This window comes from Nannospalax galili, unplaced genomic scaffold (assembly GCF_000622305.1).
Source record: "Nannospalax galili isolate Female #2095 unplaced genomic scaffold, S.galili_v1.0 scaffold625, whole genome shotgun sequence".
Taxonomy (NCBI): Eukaryota; Metazoa; Chordata; class Mammalia; order Rodentia; family Spalacidae; genus Nannospalax; species Nannospalax galili.
Window position 1 is genome coordinate 1271047 of NW_008353893.1, and position 11728 is coordinate 1282774.

Genomic DNA, 11728 nt, shown 5'->3' on the forward strand with positions numbered 1-11728 from the left:
AATGTCCTGAGATCCCTCCCAAGTCCCCAGGGCAGATCTGGCTTTGATAGGCTGAGGCTGAGATCCTAGCAGACAGCCTGAGAGGGTGGGTTTCTACCTCCATCTGTGTGGCAGCCCTAATGTCAGCAGACCACCAGAGAGTGCTGAGTTCTGGCCTCTCTCTGGCCTCTCTCTGACAGAGGGGCTGAGAATTCAGGAGACTGCCTGAGAGCCCTGGGATCCTGCTTCCTAATGGTGCTGAGCTTTCCCTAATTGTGCCTTACTCATCACCCTACCTGGGATTTTATAAGGCCCCTCCCAAGGCTCCAGGGCAGATCTGACTTTGGTAGGCAAAGGCTAAGATCCTAGCAGACAATCTGAGAGTTTGGACTGCCCTAGAGTACTCCAGATCCTGCCTCCACTTGGTGATGGAATACTAAGTATACCTGACTGGAACCTGAATTGGGCTTCTGTGGGTGCAACTGATTAGCTGATCTGAAGCCATCAGTTCCCTCCAAATTAAACCTGAGAGAGCCTGAACCCTGAGCCAACCAACTTTACATAACAAAAAGAAAGGATCTAGGTACCAGGACAATACAAACAGAAGCATACTTCAACTTAATTCTCATATCAGAATCATAAACAACAAAAGAAATTTACACGCCAAATCACAATGAAAGAATAATAAAATGGAAAGCCAAAACACTATGTCCCCAACCAAACTCCACCAATCCTGTAAATGAGTTCTCCAAGAACAACTTAGCGATAACCCAGGACACTGAATTTAAAAGAATAATATAAACATGATCAAGGAATTCAATGAATTTAAAGAATACACACACAAAAAAAAAATCAAATAACTAAAAGAAGATAGGGATAAACTTCTGGATGAATTCCTGAAAGAGATGGAAACATTGAAGAAAACAGAGGCAGAAATGAAAAAGGAAGTGCAAAACTCAAAAAGCCAACTTGAAACAACAGCAGAAAGCCTCACTGATAGAATGAATGAAATGGATACAGAATATCAACACTGGTGGATAAAGCTGAAGAACTGGATCTCTCAAGTAAAGATTATGAAAAATTTTTCATACATAGGGATGGAATATCCAAGAGATGTGGGACACCATGAAAAGACCAAATCTATGGATCATAGGAAGAGAGGAAAGAGAGGAATTTCAGGTTAATGGTGTTGACCAGATCTTAAATGGGATTGTAGAAGACAATTTGCAAAATTAGGGAAAGACATTCCCATACAAATACAGCAATCACATAGAACACCAAATAGACAGGATCAGAAAAAAAAAAAAAACTCCCATGACATATCATAGTAAACACACTAAATGTACAGAAAAAAGAGATAATACTGAACACATCATTAGAAAAACAATAAGTCACATACAAAGGAAAGCCCATCAGAATTACAGCTAACTTATCAATGCAAACTATGAAAACCAGAAGAGCCTGGACCCACATATTTCCAGCTCTACATGACAATAGATGCCAGCCCAGAATACTTTATCCAGCAAAAAAATGTTTATTATAGTTGAGGGGGAAAGAAAAATCATCCATGACATGAAAAGTCTGAAAAATGCATTTCTACAAAAGCAGTCCTCCCAAGAACACTTGAAGCAATACAGAGACCAGAGAGAGAAACAAATATACCCCAGGGGCAATGAAAAAAAAAAAAATAAAGGTATAATCAAGGAAACACAAAATTAGACAGAGAGCACAAACAGCAATCAAAATAATGGCAAAAAAATCTATCTTTCAATAATAACTGTAAATATCAATGAACTGAATCCCCCAATCAAAAGACACAGGCTAAGTGAATGGATTAAGAAACAAAAGCCATCCCTTTGCTGTCTGCAAGAAACCTATCTCACTTTCAAGGAGAGGCATCACCTTAAGGTAAAAGTATGGAAAAGAATATTCCAAGAAAGCCACACTAAGAAACAAGAAGGGTTTGCAATTCTAATATCTGACAAAATAGACTTCAAAGTAAAACTAATCAGAGGAGAGGTGGAGGGTCACTTCATTCTTATCAAAGGAACAACTAACCAAGAAGATATTACAATCCTTAACATATATGTGCCAACCCTTGGTGCACCAAAATTTATAAAAACAAAACTACAGGACTTTAAGACACACATTAACCCCAACTCAGTAATAATAGGGGACTTCAATACCCCACTCTCTCCATTAGACAGGTCAACTAGATAAAGAATAGACAGTAAGACATCTGAATTAAATGATATTATACATCAAATGGACCTAACAGACATCTTTTGAATATTCCACCAAAGCAGCAAAGAATATTCTTTCTACTCAGCACCCCATGGAATTTTTTAAAAAAATTAATCACATACTGGGTCACACACAAAAAAATCATTAAATACAAAAAAAAATTGAAATAATCCCATGCATTCTATAGGACCACAATGCAATGAAACTCAAAATCAACACTGAACAAAGCCCTAGTCACCACACAATCTCGTGATGATTAAACAACAAACTACTAAACAACGAGTTAGTCAAAGGAGAAATTAAGAAAGAAGTAAAAGAATTCCTGGATTTCAATGTAAAGGAAAATACAACACAACAACCTCTGGGAAACTTTAAAAGCAGTCTTAAGAGGAAAGTTTATAGCTCTAAGTGCCTACATTAAAAAATTAGATATAGTCCAAATAAATGACCTAACACTACAACTCAAGACCCTGGAAAGGAAAGCATAAATGAAACCCAAACCCAGGAGAAGAGAAGAAATTACAAAAATCAGAGCAGAAATTACTGAAATAGAAGCAAAGAAAATGATACAAAAAAAATCAATTAATCTATGAGCTGGTTCTTTGAAAAGCTAAACAAGATAGACAGACCCTTAGCCCAGTTAAACAAAAGAAAGAAAGAGCAAATCCAAATTAACAAAATCAGATATGCAAGGGGAAACATCACAACAGACACCCAAAAGATTCAGATCACTATAAGGGAATATTTTTAAAAACCTATATGATATCAAATTTGAAAGTCTGAAAGAAATGGATGGATATCTAAAATCATGGGAACCACCAAAGTTAAACAAAGAAGAGATCAACTGTTTAAACAGACCCATAACATATAAGGAAGTTGAAATAGTAATACAAAGCCTCCCAACTAAATAAAGCCCAGGCCCAGATGGATTTACAGCAGAATTCTACTAGACATTTAAAGAAGACCTCCAATCAATACTACTTAAATTATTCAACAAGATAGAAACAGGGGGAGAACTCCCAAATTCTTCCTATGAAGCCAACATCACTCTAATACCCAAACCGGGTGAAGACACAACCAAAAAAAGAAAACTATAGAGCCATATCCTTAATGAACATAGATGTAAAAATTCTCAACAAAATATTTGCAAACTGCATACAGACACATATTAAAAGATCATTCACCATGATCAAGTAGGCTTTAACCCAGAGATGCAGGGATGGTTCAATAAACACAAGTCAAGAAACGTCATTAGTCATATAAATGGACTCAAAACAAAAACCACATTGTCATCCCAACAGATGCAGAAAAGTCTTTTGACAAAATTCAGCACGCATTTATGTTCAAATCCTAGAGGGATTTGGACTGGAGGGAACATACCTCAACATAATTAAAGCTATATACAACAAACCCACAGGTAACATCATTCACAATGGAGATAAACTGGAAGCATTTCCACTAAAATCAGGAACCACAAAGGAAGTCCACTATCTTCACTCCTTTTCAACATAGTGCTAGAAACTCTTGCTAGACAGTAATACAGGAAAAGGAAATTAAAGGAATACTAATTGGAAAAGAAGAGGTTAAATTATCACTTTTTAGATATGATATGATATTATACCTAAGAGATGCCAAAATTCCCACCAGAAAAGTCCTAGAACTGATCAATACTTTCAGTATAGTGGCAGGTTGTAAAATCAATGTACAAAAATCAGTAGCCTTTCTATGTACCAACAACAAGCAATTGGAGAAATAATACATGGAAATGCTCCCATTCACAATAGCTGAAAAAAAAAAAAAAAAAAACCTCGGAATAAATCTGACCAAATACACCAAACATCTCTACAGTGAAAAATTTAAATTATTAAAGAAGGAGATTGAGCAAGACACCAGGAGGTAGAAGGACCTCCTATGCTCATGGATTGGAAGAATTAATATAGTGAAAATGACCATCCTACCAAAAGCAATATATTGATTCAATGCAATCCCAATCAAAATCCCCATTACATAATTCACAGAATTAGAAAAAAAAGCATCCCAAAATTCATATGGAAGCACAAAAGACCCCAAATAGTCAAAGCAACCCTGAGTACAAAGAGCAACGCTGTGGGGATTACTATACCATATCTCAAAGTATACTACAGAGGTATAGTCTTAAAAACAGTATGGTACTGGCTCAAAAATAGACACATAGATCAACGGAACATCATTGAAGATCCAAACGTGAGTACATGCAATTTCAGTCACCTGATACTTGACAAAGGTGCCAAGAACACATAATGGAGGGAAGAGAGCATCTTCAACAAATGGTGCTGGCAAAACAGGCTCTCCACCTGTAGAAGAATGAAACTAGATCCTTATCTTTCACCTTGCACAAAAGTCAACTCCAAATGGATCAATGACCTCAATGTGAAACTGGAAATGTTGAAACTATTCAAAGAAAACATTGGGAGTAACCTATAAGATATAGGTATAGGAAAGGATTTTCTAAATCAGAGATCAGTTGCTCAGGAATTAAGGTCAGCAATCACAATATGGGACCTCATTAAATTAAAAAGCTTATGTACAGCAAAGAAACAATTAAAAAAGTGAAGAGAAAACCAACAGAATGGGAAAAAAGTCTTCACCAATGACACATCTGAAAGGGATTTAACATCCAGAATATATAAAGAACTCAAAAAACAAAGAATCAGGAAGCCAAATGACCCAATTAAAAGATGGGTTAAAGCTCTAAACAGAGTTCTCAAAGGAAGAAATAAAGATGGCTAAGAAACATCTCAAAAAGTGTTCAGCTTCGTTAGTAAGTAGGGAAATGCAAATTAAAACCATCCTAAGGTATCATCTTACCCCAATCAGACTGGCTAGGATCAAGAGAACAAATGATACCACATGCTGGTGAGGATGTGAAGACAGGGGAACGCTCATTCACTGCTGGTGGGATTGTAAACTTGTGCAACCTCTATGGAAAACAGTGTGGAAAACTCTTAAAAATCTAAAAATGAACCTACCATGTAACTTCATTATACCACTCCTTGGCATATATATACCCAAAGGACTCATCGCATTATAGAGACACTTGTATAACCACGTTTGTTGATCCTTTTTTCGTAATAACTAAGAGATTGAAGCAACCTAAGTGCTCCTCAACTGACAAGTTGATAACAAAAATGTGGTATATTTACACAACGGAGTTCTATTGTGCAGTAAAGATGAAATAATGAAATTTGCAGGTAAATGGATGGATCTATGAACTGCTATACTAAGTGAAGTAACACACCCCCAGAAAAACAAGCTTTTGTTCTCCCTTAACCCTAGCACCAAATCCTTTTAAATTCCAGGTCCTTTTAATAAGATGGTGCTATATAGCAGTCCCTTCTGCATGAAATAACTACCATCATCACGACTTCAGCTGAGCCTGATTGCTAAACATAGTCACAACTGAGCTTGTTGACGGTTGTTCTCATTCATTAAAGGAGGGCCAAGCAGGGTCATTGGACCTTCACTGCATTATCCTGCCACTCTTCCCAGCCAATTGTTTATAATTTGACCCTAATCACACATGGCAACCTGGATTTGGGAGGACTAAAGTATTCAATCTGGGGAAGGCTAGGAATTGAAGGCACGAACCATGCTGGGTATAGGCTTTCCAGTGTGCATACCCTTAGGTCATACATACACCTCAGCTGCCACTAAGTTATCTTGGTAAGTAAGCTCAATATATTCATTGATTCCCCAGTAAAACTTCATGAAATATTGGCTCAACTATAGAACCTTGAAAGGAAATTGCTTAGCATCCCCAGGAAAAGAAGTCTCACAACAGATGGAAATTTTATTTGCTAATGCTATTATGTCTCATAATTATTTTAAAAAAAAGAAAATGAGAATGCAAAAGATGTTAAAAGGATACGGGAATGGAGAAATTTTCCTAAAAAGAAAAAATAAGAAAGCCTAAGCAAGTGAGGAAGGTCTGTTTAGGTTTGTTATGATATGGAAAGGATAAGCAAAAATAATATACACAAATACTAAAATGTCCATGGTCATAGTTTAGTCAACTAGTTTAAGGAACAAAATATATATCTAGTCAAAGTTTATCTGAGAAAATTTGGCTTTTTTACCCAAGCCTTATCTACATAACACATGATAATTAAAAGTACCAGACTGGTGGGACTAAAATTATTGGATGTTTAACAGCCATATTTTGAGGCCTATACTAATGTGGTCAGAGGGACTTAAAGGACAGATTTTGCCCCTTGCCCTCCAAGTTTCATTAAGTTCCAGGGGATGATGGAACATCTCTGAAGATGTCCTGTAACTGTGGTGAGTCACCTGTCCTCTTGTTCAGGGAGGCCATGGAGACCCCAAGAGATGGACTTGAACCAGTGTCCAGTCTTCAAAGAAGAGGGTAACTCAAAGGAAACATCTCATTCATCCTTCAAATAAATCCAGACATAGTCAAGCAGGACCTTTGACTTATCTTCACATAGATGGAACTGGTAGAAGAAAGGAGCCAGGAGCTCCTCCCAAGCCCCTGTGACCCCTGAGGAAGAGATTCTCAAACAAACTTAAGTATAAAAATACATTGATTTATTTGGGCCAACTGTATGGTCTTAAGTACCCAAAAGGAAAGTATAACTGAAGAGTAAGGTCATCAGTATATTTCTTTAAGATTTCAAGGGATTACACTTCCCTGACATTAGGCTTAAGTCTATATAAAAAGTTACTTGGATAATGATTTCAAGTTGATGATATTGTTCCTAACCAGAAAGTGCTGCTCAGATGCAAGACTTCAAATCTTGGTCTACAATACTCTAGTGCTCACCTGTATCTAAGAGAGACAATCAGCTATTGTTCTAAAATGATGGACAAATTTGTTTTCTCCCCCTACCTAGAAGTTTTGAGAGGGAACTGACACTGATTCTAACCACTCCAACAGCTATCAAAATAAATGTAAGCAACTCCTGAATCCATCACTCTAAAGTCCATCTCTGGAAGACCAAAGGAAAATGAGGAGGAACTCAGTAGAGGGATGTTTTTGGAAGCCGTTGTGAAGAAATTCCAATGGATCTCATATGAACATTTGAAAATTCCCCCGTTCTGACTTTTTTCTAGTTCCCTGTCCAGAACTCGTAATGCTAATTACTCTTGCCTTTACCCCTCCTTTACATCTGCTATTCATGATTCAAGGACTTTCTTTTCCCCTTAGAGATAAGAGTCAAGAAATTTGAAAGTCTTTTAGATAGACCCACTGAAAGGGTATTCCAATTGCCTCACCCTCCATCCCTGTTCAACAGGGAAGAAGCCAGAGTGATGTGTCCCTATTCCCTATTGGCAATTTGTGTAACCTCTTCATAGGATAGTATGATAAGAATAGGAGGTAGGAATTGGCTAGTCAGTTAGATTAAAAAGGCCCCAAAGAAAAGTAGGCAGTTTTTTGTCTAAAATTCACAATTTCCTTGTGCCTCTTAGCCACCTACTCCATTCCAAAGGCCAAAAATGTCAAAAATATTTGGGAGCTTTTACCTAATCCTTAAAAGATTTTGGGGTTACCTCTTCAGAGAAGGGGATGTTAAAGTAGCCAAGAACCCCATAAAAATAAATCAAAGAAGAAGAAAGAGTACATGAAGTTATCCAAAAGAAAGTGATGGGGAGATATTGGAGAAGCTGGAGGGGAGGGAGTGGGCTTGGTGTTGATCAAAACGCCTTATATGCATGTATGAAATTCTCAATAAATTATTTATTTAGAAAAAGCATGTAGTAATATCTTAAATATAAAAACATAAAATTTCTATGAGAGAATTTTAGACCTTAGAGATTTGAATCAAAATATTAGTATAAAAATCAATACATGTTATTATTTTTCCATAAAAACAAAACAAATTCCCTGAGAAATAAATCAGGAAATCATATTCTTTCCTGCCTCTAAATCACAAATATCTAAAATATGTGCAACAATTTCATAGCAATAATAGTAAAAGTGTGAATAAAGAAATGGGTGAAAAACTACACTTTAGAAAAGCATGCCTTGCCCATTCATCTGAAGAGTTTATTTTGTGAAAATGGCCTTAAGAAGAGGAACTCTCTAAAAATTTAATGCCACCTACGTTACAATTTTTGTCATTCTTCACAGAAAGGAAAAGCACTCCTATAATTCATGCAAAAACATAAAAGACCCCAGATAACCAGGGACATTCTAATAGAAAGAAAATAGAAAAGAAATAGTGAAGTATTACAATTCCTAAACTCAAATGATACTATAGAGTTATAGTTTATAATACAAACAAAATTCAGCATACTAGTATGAACTCAGATTTGTAGAGCAATGGAATTCAAAAGAGAGCCAAGAAATAAATACATGCACCTAAATCTTTTGATTTTTATAATGATTCTAAGAATATACACCGGCGAAAACAATCTATTTAAAAACAGTGCAAGGGAAACTGGATATCAACATATAGAAGACTCAAAATAGATTCCTTTTTCTGCACATGAAAATAAATTCAAAATATATCAATTACTTTAGTGCCTGAGCTGAATGTTTGTTACTACTAGAGGAAAATATAGGAGAATTGCTTCAACATATTACACCTAGAATATAATAGGACTCTAACTATTTAATAAATAATAAACAAATTGAAAAACAGTACTGTAGCATCTTGAAAATGTATTGCACAGCAAATTAAGCAACACAAAAATGTAGCTCACAAAATGCAAGCATATATTTGCAAGCTATTCATTTGATAGCAGATGCATATACAGAGTACAGAATTCTTTAAACTGTAAGTGAAAAAAGCTATTAAACTATAAATGAAAAAAATCCAATTGAAAGACAGATGAATGGAAAAAAAGTTTCAAATAAATAGTACAAAAGAGCAAAAATAATTTTTTAAAATATTGAATTTCTTTAGCCATGAGGAAAAGGAAATTGAAATATTTGAGTTTTCCACTAAATTCCAGTCAAAATGGCTACAATAAAGCAAACGAACAAAAAGAACAATGAAAGGTGGTGGTGATGTGGAGGAAAACATGTATCCCTCATATACTCTTGGTAGGTATGTAGTGTGTCTACTATTGAAATATCTGTAGGTTCCTTTAAAAAAATAATAAGCATGATTATCATATTTGTTTAGCGATATGTCATATATACATCAAAATGAATAAAAGGCAGCACAGATTAGCGAACTCTGCATGCTGGTATTTATTTTATCACTATTCATAACAGGCAAGTTAGAGAATCACCCTAAGTACCCATGAACAGATGAAAGAATGAATAAAACATTGCACACAGTGATGTATCTGCTTGTTTGCGTAAAAATTGTTAGAGGGTAGATCATCATGCCAATCAATATAATCCAGACATGGTTAAACTATTCTCATATATTTTTTTCTTATAGGTGAAGTTAAAATAATAAACAATTTATTTTTACTCTTAAGGTCATTTAAAGATCTGTTCCTCAGGGGTCACATGGGCTTGGGAGAAGGCCTGGTTCCTTTATTTTACCATTTCCACCTCTGTGAAGATAAGTCAAAGGTCCTGATCGACCATGGTTGGCTTCACTTGGAATCATGGAGAAAATGATTCCTCTGTGTTGAACCTCCTCTTTATAGACTGGAAACTGGTTCAAGTCCATCTGGTGGGTTCTCCTCAGCCTCCTTCATCAAGAGGACAGGTGACCCACCACCATTATAGGACATTTTGAGAGATGCTCACACTCCCTGGAACTAGTTGACCTAGGAGGGCAAGGAGCAAAAAGTGTCCTTTATGTTGCTCTGACCAAATTATTCTAGACCTCAAAGTATGTCTGTTAAACACCCAAGAAGATGAATTCCACCAGTCTGTATTTTTAATTACCGTGTGTCATGTAGATAAATCTTAGGCAAAGACTAGCTGTTCTCAGATAAACCTTACCTAGACATACATTTCTTGATCTCCTATGTATAATTTCTCAGTAGGTTGTAGGAGTAATATGGTTCTCACTGGTTTTCAAAGCCAGCTAGGCATTGTTTATCTCTCACATTGTCTCACCGCTCCATCATGGTTTTCCCTCTTAAGGTGCCCCTATTGCCCCCCTTTCTCCCATAATAATAACCTTCTCCAGTGGTCCTACCTCTCTTGAGCTCCTTCTTTCCCTTTATCCCCTAGGTTCCTTGTATACCCTTCCCTCCCCCCTCCTTTAAACTAACCCAATTTTTATCCATATCTCCTTTATTAAGGCCTGTTTTCTACTATTTTTCTCTTTCAGGTTATTTGTTTTCCTTTACCTCGCTGTTTCCTTTCCATTATCTTGGTTCCTGCAGTTATGTCTGGTTGCATACTTATTTATCAGAGTCTGGTTCTAGGATCCACATATGAGGGAGAACATATGTCGATTTTTTTTTTCTGAGTCTGTGTTACTTCACATAGTATAACAGTTTCTAGTTCCATCCATTTACCTGCAAATTTCATGATTTCATCTTTCCTTACTGCTGAGTAAAACTCCATAGTACAAATGAACCGCATTTTCATTATCCACTCATCAATCCAGGGACGCTTAGGTTGCTTGGATCTCTTAGCTATTGTGAAGAGAGAAGCAACAAACATGGATGTACAAGTGTGTCTGCCCTAGGATGAGTTCTTCGGGTATTTGCCAAGGATTGATATAACCGGGTCAAATGGTAGGTTCATTTGTAGCTTTTTAAGAGTTCTCCACACTGCTTTCCACAGGGGTTGAACCAGTTTGCAGCCCCACCAGCAGTGGATGAGTGTTCCCCTTTCCTCACATTCTCTCCAACATTTGGTATCATTTGTTTTCTTGATCTTAGCCAGTCTGACTGGGGTAAGGTGGAATCTTAAAGTGGTTTTAATTTGCAGTTCCCTAATTATTAGAGATGTTGAGCATCTTTTAAGATCTTTCATAGCCATCTTTACTTCTTCTTTTGAGAACTCTCTGTTCAGCTCCTTAGCCCATCTTTTAATTGGGTTGCTTCTTGTCTTCATTCTCTGTTTTTTTAGTTCATTATAAATTCTGGTTATTAAACCTCTGTCGGATGTGTCACTGGTGAAGATTTTTTTCCCATTCTGTGGGTTTTCTGTTTGCTTCCTTGGTTGTCTCCTTTGATGTACAGAAGATTTGATCCCTGAGGAACAGATCTTAAACGACCTTAAGAGGAAAAATAAACCAGTTTATCTGGACCAACTGTATGGCCTTAAACTCCCAAAAGGAAAGTATAACCAAAGATTAAAGGGGCCAATATAATTTCATAAGAGTCCATATGTATAGCTAAAGGCTACACAGCAAGGAATAATGCCAGACAGGCAGTACCTCCTTCTTAGTTGTTGGCCAGGGTGGCCAAAGGGATTCCCAGATATTAACCCAGCGGAGAACTGGGAAATTGAACCGCAGACCCCAATCTTATCCAAAGGAATATTGACAACTGAATACCGCTAGATGAGGAACAGCTGACCCTCCTAAAACAAAGACCTCTAGATAGGCTGAGTATTTTCACCGGAAGGGCAGGTAGTGGGGAA